Source organism: Phoca vitulina, unplaced genomic scaffold, assembly GCF_004348235.1.
Source record: "Phoca vitulina isolate PV1807 unplaced genomic scaffold, GSC_HSeal_1.0 scaffold13, whole genome shotgun sequence".
NCBI lineage: Eukaryota > Metazoa > Chordata > Mammalia > Carnivora > Phocidae > Phoca > Phoca vitulina.
In genome coordinates this window covers 408,603-416,014 of record NW_022589716.1, presented here as the reverse complement: position 1 = coordinate 416,014, position 7,412 = coordinate 408,603, and the positions used below count along the sequence as shown (strand labels likewise).

The 7,412-nt window shown below is 39.2% G+C and overlaps 1 pseudogene; it reads right to left on the bottom strand.

Moving 5' to 3' along the window:
- Positions 1-627: 627 nt before the first annotated feature.
- LOC116636913 lies at positions 628-1,439 on the bottom strand (annotated as a pseudogene).
- Between the last annotated feature and the right edge of the window lie 5,973 nt (positions 1,440-7,412).

Genomic DNA, 7,412 nt, shown 5'->3' with positions numbered 1-7,412 from the left:
CAGGATGAGCAGTGAGGGCTGTGATGTACAAAGCAATGATGTACACAAAATTGAATAATTGGAGTCTCATACTTTCTTTCATTGTAAAATTACATAAATGGTTTTGGTTACCAAAAGTAGTTTTTCTATATGAATATAATGACTCATGACTATCCTTTTAGTAAAACAAGAGAAAAATTACTTGGGATGATATTTGTTGTTTGAGTAGAAAGTATTCTTATGAAATCCATGGTGCCCCATGACATAAATGGGAATTTCCAAATATATTTGATAAAAGGTGGGAAAAACTTTGAGAAAGTAGGAAATGGACAAAAGGGAACCTGTCTGTATATCAGACAAAGCAGAAGCTCAATAAAGTGAGTTACTTAAATGTATGGAGAAGTTGAATTCAAACAAATGGAAATTCCAGGAAATAAACAGAAGGAACAGATTCTACTTCCATAATCTGATCAAAGAACAGCAGTTCCTGGCTCTGAGGCTGTGAGCCCTGCAAACATGGGCAATTCTTCATCCCCAGGACGATGGCCCTTACATCACTGGAACCCCAATGATTCCTTTCAGAGCCCTCTTTAGGTCTCTCTTCCTCAGGCTGTAGATGAAAGGGTTCAGCATGGGTGTGACCATCATCTACATCACCGAGTCTGCTGCAACTCTATGGGAGCTAAGGTACATTCCTAGGTCTGTACAATAAAATAAGGAGAAAACTGAGAGGTGAGACACACAGATGGAAAATGCTTTATACTTGCCCCGAGCTGATCAGAACTCACATATGGAGGAAACTATTTCAGAGTAAGAGTAAAGGATGCCAGCTAGGGGAGCACCACCCAGCAACACAATTGCAAAATACATTACCATGTCATTATGAATAGTGTCAGAACAGGCATGCCCAACTACCTGATTGAGTTCACAAAAAAATTGGGGATTTCCATGCCTGTACAGAAGGACGGCCATAACACCATTAAGGTCTGTAACAAAGAATTGAGAACACTGATGACTCAGGACCAGAACAAGCAGTCCACAGAGCTGGGGGTTCATGATGACCTTATAGTGCAGGGGGTGACAGATGGCCATGAAGCAGTCATAGGCCTTTGTGGACAGGATAAAAATCATCCAGCTCTGCACAGAGTAGGAAAATACATCTGGCTGATGCAGCCTGCATAGTTAATGACCTTGCTATGAGTCTGGAAGTTCCACACCTTCTTCAGGATGGTAGTGGAAGAGAAACAGATGTCTACAAAGGACAGGTTGGTGAGGAACAAGTACATGGGGGTGTGGAGATGGGAGTCAGAGCTGCTGGGCAGGATAATGAGCAGATTCCCAAACACAATGATTAAGTATATGGAGAAGAAAAGCTCAAATAATAGGCACTACAGTTCTGGGTCCTCTGAAAATCCCTGAAGAAGAAACTCTGAAATTCCTGTATCGTTGGGTAGTACCATGTGTTGGAGATGACCACTAGGAAAGAAAAAATAACGTGATAAATTTTCAAGAAAATGGACTATTTATTTATTATTTTTACTCTTTATTCTTTTTTCATTTTTTAAAGTTTTTTATTTAAAAACCAGTTAGTTAACTGTGTAATAGCAGTTTCTGGTGGACAATATAGATTCAACACATCCATACAACACCCAGTGCTCATCAGGACAAATGCACTCCTTCATCCTGATCACCTGTTTCCTCCATCCCTTCACCCTCTTCCCTTCTGGCAACCGTTAGTTTGTTCTGTGTAATTAAGAATCTGTTTCTTGATTTGTCTCTCTCTCTCTCTCCCCCCCACTCCTTTGTTTTGTTTCTTAATTTCCACACATGTGTGAAATCATATGGCATTTGTCTTCCTCTAAGCGACTTATTTCCCTTAGCACAATACTCTCTAGCTCTAAGCACGTCATTGTAAAAGGCAAGATTTCATTCTTTTTGATGGCTGAATAATATTCCACCAGATATACATACCACTTCTTTATCCATTCATCAGTCTATAGACATTTGGGTAATTTTCATAGTCTGGCTATGTAGACAATGCTGCTATAAACTTTGGAGTGCTTGTGTCCCTTTGAATTAGTATTTTTGTATTTTCTGGGTAAATACATAGAAGTGCAATTGTAGGATTATAGGGTCATTCTATTTTTAACTTTTTGAGGAACCTCCATACTGTTTTCCAGAGCACCTGCACCAGTTTGCATTCCCACCAACAGGGCAAGAGGGTTCCTCTTTCTCCATATCTTCGATAACATCTGTTGTTTCTAGCCTTGTTGATTTTAGCTATTCTGACAGGTGTGAGGTGATGTCTCATTGTAGTTTTGATTTACAGCAAATGGGCATTATTAACAGAGTGACATGCTACAATTTATATTTTGCAATCAAGAAAAAACTATATATTATTTGTACAGATCTGATCCCATTTAAGGGATGTTACCTGACATCCCTGATTAGGGATTCCTGTCCATTCAGCCTTTTCCCTAAGAGGGCAGGTATCACAAGTTTAATGAGAAATGCTTTTCTGCATTTGAGGAATAATGTTGAGTATGATATCTTCTAGACAAAGAGCACAGGGTACTGAGATAGAAAGTTCCATCATCCTTTGGGTAAATGCCTAGGAGTGCAATTGCTGGATCATAGGGTAGCTCTAGTTTTAACTTTTTGAGGAACTTCCATACTGTTTTCCAGAGTGGCTGCACCAGTTTGCATTCCCACCAACAGTGCAAGAGGGTTCCCCTTTCTCCACATCCTTGCCAACACCTGTTTCCTGTTTTGTTAATTTTATCTGTTCTGACTGGTGTGAGGTGATATCTCATTGTAGTTTTGATTTGTATTTCCCTGATGATGAGTGATGTTGAGCATCTTTTCATTTGTCTGTTAGTTATCTGTATGTCTTCTTTGGAAAAATGTCTATTCATGTCTTCTGCCCATTTGTTAACTGGATTATTTGTTTTTTTGTGTGTTGAGTTTGATAAGTTCTTTATAGATTTTGCATACTAACCCTTTATCAGATATATCATTTGTGAATATCTTTTCCCATTCCAGAGGCTGTACTACTAGGTATTTACCCAAATGATACAAAAATACTAATTCAAAGGGATACATGTACTCCAAAGCTTATAGCAGCAATATCTACAATAGCTAAAGTACGGAGAGAGCCCAAATGTCCATCGAGTGATGAATGGATAAAGAAGATGTACACACACACACACACACAGACTGGAATAATCCTCAGCCATCAAAAGGAATCAAATGTTGCCATTTGAAATGATGTGGATGGTGCTAGAGTGTATTGTTGAAAATGAAATAAGTCAGTCAGAGAAAGACAAATACCATATGATTTTACTCATGTGTGGAATTTAGGAAAGAAAACAAAGAACATAGTGGGAGAAAAAAAAAAAAAGAGAGGCAAACCAGGAAACAGACTCTTATTTATAGAGAACAAACTGAGAGTTACTGGAGGGAGGTGGGTGCGGGGATGGGTAAAAAATATGGGGATTAAGGAGGGCACGTGTGGTGATGAGCACCAGGTATTGTATGGAAGTGTTGAATCACTAAATTCTACACCTGAAACTAATATTGCACTGTATGTTAACTAACTGTAATTTAAATAAAAACTTGGAGAGAAAAAAAAGAGAAGTCTATAGAATCCAATGATGGAGAAAGAAGATATATTTAAAAAGAAGTCATATACCATGTCGGATAGTGACAAGTGCCATGAAGGAAAAAAAAGTCGGTATAAAAAGAGTGGGTGGGAGGGTGGCAAGTTTTTATAGGAGTTCAGGAAAACTTGCAAAGAAGGTGACATTTTAACAGAGGCTTCCAGAAAGACTGAGAAGGAGGCAGGAGGATATCTGGGGGAGGTGTGTGCCCTGCAGGGAAAACAGAGCAAAGGCCCTGCAGAAGGCGCTTACTTCAGATACGCAAATCTCAAAATGAAGTCAGTGTGGTGAGGGAATGAGCAAGAGGGAGAGTGATGAGAGATGGTGGCAGAGAATATTGAGGACCGAGGTGGCTTTCCTGCGTCTGATGGACTTCAGGACAAAGGAATCTTTCCTTCACATGGTGTTCTTTGCATCTTATTAATTGTGTTCCAAGGTATTCTGTGAATACAGGTAGATCCCTTCCTTATTTCCATCTGTTGGTGAACATTCTGCATCTCAGGGTCACATATTGGACTATATAACCTCAGGCACCATTGCCCTGATAACTGTTCATGCCACAGACACACACAGTGCACTCTGACCTCCTGGCACTGCATTACTATCATGCTTTTCTCGCTCTCAGCCACAATAATGTTGAAAGAAATGGTACAAGGCAAGCTGTCAACATCAGTTACCTTTACCCTGAAGAATGTGTAAATAGTATTTAAATTCTAGTTAGTAAACCTCCCAGGGAACAGGGAAACACAGAGCTCCATTTTAATAGGATCATCTTCTGTCTTGTATTTAAAGAAACATAAAAAAAAAAAAAAAAAACCCCAAAAAAAAAAAAAAACAGTTCCAAAACACAGAGAGGAAGGAAATGGACACAAAGGGTAAAGGAGATATAATAAGCTCAGGTGGTCCCTGAGAGACTGTCATGAGCAGAAAGCTTCCCTTGTTTTGGCAGCATTCCAGCCCCAGTTCACATCCCCTGATGCCCAGAATAATTAACAAAGAAGATAAAACACAATGTATCCAAACAAGAAAGGAGTGGTATTTTAGAGAGGTCAGGATATTTTGCTGATTGAATATCCCTCTAGATAAATGTGCAAAGGGAATAAACCTGCAATTCACAACAGAAAATATACAATGTATGACAACAAGGGGATTTTTAAAGATGAAATAATAAAAGACTTTTGTGAATTATTTTATTTTTTATTTCTTTTATTAAGTTCAATTAACCAACATATGGTACATCGTTAGTTTTTGATGTAGTGTTCAATGATTCATTCATTGCATATAACATCCAGTGCACATCAGAATGATTTTAAATGCAAAATTTGGGGGATCAGAAAACTAAGTTTTGAATGTCAGATCTATTACATTTAAGCTCTTTGAACTTGGGAGAGACAACCAATCCATTCTAAATGTGAATATCTATACTCAAATAGTGGGGATAGAAGCATCCACCCTCCTAGGGTGGCAGACAGCATTAGTCAGTATAAGTAAAAAGCTTACGGTATAGTTCCTTCCTGTGAGTAAATGAGTGATTATCACTGGTGAGGAGATTTGGCTGTTTTTTTTCTTCTACCTCACAAATGTCTCCATCGTTTCCACACCTCTTGTTAATGAAGTATTATTACAAAGTAAAGCTAGTTAGCATACCACTTTTTGCATATTAAACACAATTTTTTATCTGAATACTCAGTGTGAGAGAAGGTTCTGAGAAATGTATGTCTCAGGAACCGCTGTTGCAAGGGAAAAGCTCTCTGCCTGGGTCTGTGCCTTTCTATAAATACAGAACACGCTCAAAACCACCACATCTTAAAAAGGTCACCACACATACCTCCAAGCCAAACACTATGCTTTCCTGCTCCTCTTAGCTGCAAACCCCTTGGATATGTTCTAATTTCACTGGAACCACTTTAGGTCCCCCATTCCCTTCCCCCATCTCATCCAACTGCCCTTCTACTCCCACCAGGTATCATCAACAATGATGCCTGTATTGTTGAGGCCAATGGACACTTCTTTTTTGAACACATTGCATAAATAGTTATAAATGAGTCTACCTAGTCTCAGGGGACCTCAGAAAATGTTCTCAGGTTCCATTCTCTCTGATCCTTTCCTGAAATGCCTGCTGAGCTCTCAGACTCACCTGGGTGGGGTCTATAAGATGAAAGTCTGTGTGTAGAGGTCCCAATTCCTCCTTGGATGGCTGATGATAGAGACCAAAACTCTGTTCCCAGACAGGACAGCAAGAAGTAGTGAAGTCTGGGTCCCCCAACCAGACATAGGAACACAAAAATAACAACCATGTCCAGGCCAGTCCGAGGTTTCATATGCTGAAGTTCTGCAACAGAGGAGATATTTACAGCTCTTTCTGTCTGCTCATTAGGCTACTGTTTCCATGTTACTTCCACTTCACAGCACTTCATTCCCAGGGGGCCACTGATGTGGACAGAAAGGAAACTTCTCCCGCTGATACTCTGTTCCTGGGAGACCAGATTAGAAGTCAAGTGAGTCCAATTTTGTATTCCTCATTCTCATAAACTTGCCTGACTTCCAGAGTTCTAACCTCCTTGTTCTTTACTTTAACCTTGAGATGATATTCAATCTATTTATTGGAGGGTTTACTTCACCATTTATAGCTTTGTGGTGATGTTAATAAATAAGCCATGTGATTCTCTTTATGTGAGGTTTTGAAAGAAAATTCTAAGTACTCACCCTAGAGTCTGAAATAAATTCTGTGTTTGAGTCTTCAAAGTGAAGGCCACTGAGTTCACATCAAATATACCTCTGAAAAAGATTTTTAGTTGCAGAATAATGTTCCCCAGATATTTCTAAATATTAATCTACAGAATCTTTGGATAAGTCCTATGTCATGGCAAGGAATAATTAAAGTTGTAAATGATATTAACATTGCTAGTCAGCTGACCCTCGGATAAAGTTTTTCTGATTATCCAAGTGGGCTCAATAGGTCAGAAGGGTTCTTCAAATGTGGAAGAGCGAGGCAGAAGACTTGGAGTCAGAGAGAGATTTCGAGATGCCCTGTTGCTGGCTTTGAAGATAAAGGGAGGGGACATGAACCAGGGAGTACAGGTGGCTTTAAAGCTGGAATGGGCAAGAAAACATTCACCCCAGACCTCCAGAATGAACTCTTCTCTGCAGACAGTGATTTTAGCCCAGGGAGACCTATTTCAGACTTACTTACAGAACTATCAGAAAATAAATTGATTTTGTTTAAATCAGCAGCCTGGTAATTTGTTGCCACCACAATAAAAATCTAATCCAGACGTTTATCCAATAATGCTTTGTTCAAGGGAAATGAAATTCAGCCTTGGGTCTTATTCATTTATATTCTCTTGGATAAGGATATTCGGTGTTGAAATCCCACTTTGAGTAGAAAAAGAATTCTGAAGTCACTTTGGAGTTGTTCAGCCCCAATAGCTGGTACAGAAAATCTCCCATGCCATGAGCCTTTCTGACTTGCGGACACTAAGGTAGAAAAATTGAATCATTAAGGCCCCTTATTCTATCTTAAATTTTGGGTCCAAATTATTATATACCTCTACTTTCAGGTTAAGCCGAATGTTCATTCTTTTCATTCTTATCTTCTCACACTTCCTCTCAAATTTACTTGTGACATGAAGGATCACCTAATAATGAGTCTGTGTTTGTGTGCATATTAGTGCCCATGTTTACTTGAAAGAAAAATGTGTATAGGAGGGAGGGGCAAGACGGTGGAGGAGTAGGGGAATCCATTTGAACTGGTCCCTGAATTTAGCTGGATAA